General features: G+C 33.4%; 1 non-coding gene across 1 annotated transcript in view; it reads right to left on the reverse strand.

The window, feature by feature from the left end:
* Positions 1 to 966: 966 nt before the first annotated feature.
* LOC101312299 overlaps positions 967 to 2996 on the reverse strand; it is a 2987-nt gene continuing 957 nt past the window's right edge. The window contains exons 3-5 of the transcript XR_183896.1: positions 2401 to 2632; positions 1655 to 1731; positions 967 to 1309 (exon numbers count right to left, since the gene is read on the reverse strand). This is a non-coding gene — a transcript (uncharacterized LOC101312299). The remainder of the gene's footprint in view (positions 1310 to 1654; positions 1732 to 2400; positions 2633 to 2996) is intronic.

Below are 2996 nucleotides of genomic sequence, written 5' to 3' on the forward strand. Positions count from 1 at the left end.
TATCAACCTATTCACATGTAAAGAGAAAGTATGTCGTAGACTTTTCCAAATCTTTGCTCTAGTGGATGGAAATATATTAGAGTTTGATGTGTGTAATTTACACTACAAAGTCCACAATTATATATAAGTTATTAATTCCATAAGTATGAATGATATTTTGAATACATCTGAACTTCTATTCATTTTAACAAGTCTTAATTAAATACCCCTGAACTTTGATGGAATTCATAATGATTTTTTAAAATCTAGTTGGATACACCCAGACTTTGATTGATTTTTAAAAATCTGTTTTGAATCCACCTAGATTTTCAAATTTCATAGACTTCTTTAAAACTTCCACTAATTCCATATACAATATACCCCCTTAGTTGTTATAAATTGTTAATGTATTTAAAAGAAAAAAGACTTGATTTTGGCTAATGTGAACTTATACTATTGTGGAATGAGCTAAGTCAAGCCAATACGAAGACAATAGTGTTGAACAATTCCTAAATACACATACGGATAAATTATTATGAAATGAGCTAAGTCACACTAACATCAGTACTAAATACGTATTACGGTAATTGATTTTAGAATTAAATTCAGTTTATCCTTTTGTGATTTGAGGGTAACTTCATGTTAGTCCTTATACTTTTATTTTCATCAGTTTACCCATTGAAGAGTTTTTATTTTCATCAGTTTACCCCTTAAACTCTTCAATTTTTGTCTGTCGTGCCCAAATTCTCATATTCCGTTTGAATTGACCTTTAATTATGATTTGGACATGTAAGGTCCGATTTGCCCAAATTCTAGACACTGGCCTCACAGTTAAGGTTAAAATTATCAGCAGTTAACGTCCGATTTGAACAGAATATAAGACATTTGGTCACGCTTGAGGAAAATTCAAAAGTTTGAAGGGTAAACTGATGAAATTGAAAGTATAGGAATTAATAGGGATTAACATGAAGTTACTCCCAAACCTTATGAGGGTAAACTGAATTTAATTCTTGATTTTAATATTCTGTTGTTACGAATAAATAAATAAGGCTGGATCATAGAATCATCCTTAACTAGTAAGATTGCCCGCGCGTTGCTGCGGGTACATCACCATTGTTACAAAAATCTATTAAGTACTTAAGCCAGATTTCAAATCTCAAACATGTAGTAAAATAGTTCATATTACATAAGTTTTAAAACTCTGCAGAGAAACTTGCAGTTCAGACTCTGCCTCTTTAGCTGGTTCATTGTTCACGATACTTGTTGGTTTTGACTCCACATCCTTAAATATGTTGCTTTCAACTGCTTTTTATCTGCTCTCTATCAAAACCTACACCAAAGGTTAGTCATTAGAAGACTCGATGCCCAGCGCAGCAATTGAACTTATACATTCAAGTGTATCCAGCAAGTATCAAACAATAGTAGTCAACAACTTTTCCAAAGAATATAAGGAACCAATAGTGCAAGGAAGTATCAGCAGGGAACGAAAATTGAAATGTTCAAACAAAGGCAGTATTTAAACTTAAAAGGCAGGGTAATAAAACAGAGTAACTGATTTTCATTCACAGAATGAAATGGCTTGGAAAAGCTCAAATCATAATAAAATGTATTAGAAAGCGAATTACTATATGCCAACATAAGAATTACTAAATGATTTTGATTCCTATTTATGTACCTTGTCTTGTATTCATCTTCCTCAAGATCCAAGAGTGAGTAGCACTTCTTGTTTCCTAGAAAGAGCAATAGATAGATCTGCGGTGATTTGTAATTATATTATTTTACATCTGAAGCTATTGTAAATTAACCATTGTCGTTACTACGATGCATACGATAAACAGAGTATTTGGAAATGGGGTCATATGGTGATATGCATTAACAGACACAACTAATACATACATAACAATTACCATGAGATTTCCTATGTTCAAACAATAAGGAAAGAATGGCATAAAGAACCCGATTCGAGTATGGAGTAAAGACCAAATGGAATCCTGTACTCGAACTCCTTGTCTTCATACAGTCGATGTGAATGCAAGGGCAATTTATTGCTGGCAATCACTAACTAAGCAACTAAATTTTAAAAAAAAGTGCCCTGAATATAGGATGCTTTTTATTATGTCATAACAATATAATAAAAGAGGGTCCATCAGTTTAAATGTATCAATCCTTTAGACATCTACTCTCTCCTAACTTTCTTTCTACAACACTTTGCAGATAAAACTTTCATTACTTTTTCGTACAAACTATAAAACTTTCCTACAAATTTATTACACTTAATAAACATAAAGATGGGGTGGCCTTTATACTAAATGTCCAATTCAAACATTCAACGGATAGTATTTAGCATATCTATCAATCACAAATGCCAGTAACCCCACAATAGTAAATTTAGCTTCACTAAAACAAAGAAATGTAGCAAACCTTGGTTCTTGGGATGATCTGACAGAAGCATGGCGGCCCTTAAGCTCTCCCTTCTTAAAAGCAGCTATGCAAGTTAAGGAAAAACTTCCTCTCCCAACCTCCTCCCAAAGCTCATACATTTCACTGCAATTCTTTAAGAACCCAAAACTCTTATCTAGCCTCATTCCGCCCTCAACCTGATCTCCAAGCTCCTTAATCTGTTCTCTAGGCCTTGGATGACCAAAGGAAAAACCTGTACATAATTAAACGACACCAAAAAAAGACCTTAGGGCATGAGGAAAGGCCTCAGAACTTTCATATTTGCATTTTATCATTTCAATAATTTGATTGCCAAAACAAAAGAACGCAGGTATTGTATGGATACACCAGTACATTTCTCTAACCAACATGATTCTAGTACTTCTCTATAGAAATGGAAGTTCCATTGCTATTCGAGTGTCATGATTACATAAGCTGACGATATATGTTATATTGGTCTTAGTCCTTCCTATATTGCTTGCCTTTTCTTGGGCAAAACTGCTCTACCTTGTTGACTAGGTTTTGATTTTGTGTCAGAGTGGAAAAATCAGTGAGCTATAATTTTCTGATAGTCGTTG

Source organism: Fragaria vesca, linkage group LG2 (genome assembly GCF_000184155.1).
Source record: "Fragaria vesca subsp. vesca linkage group LG2, FraVesHawaii_1.0, whole genome shotgun sequence".
Taxonomy (NCBI): Eukaryota; Viridiplantae; Streptophyta; class Magnoliopsida; order Rosales; family Rosaceae; genus Fragaria; species Fragaria vesca.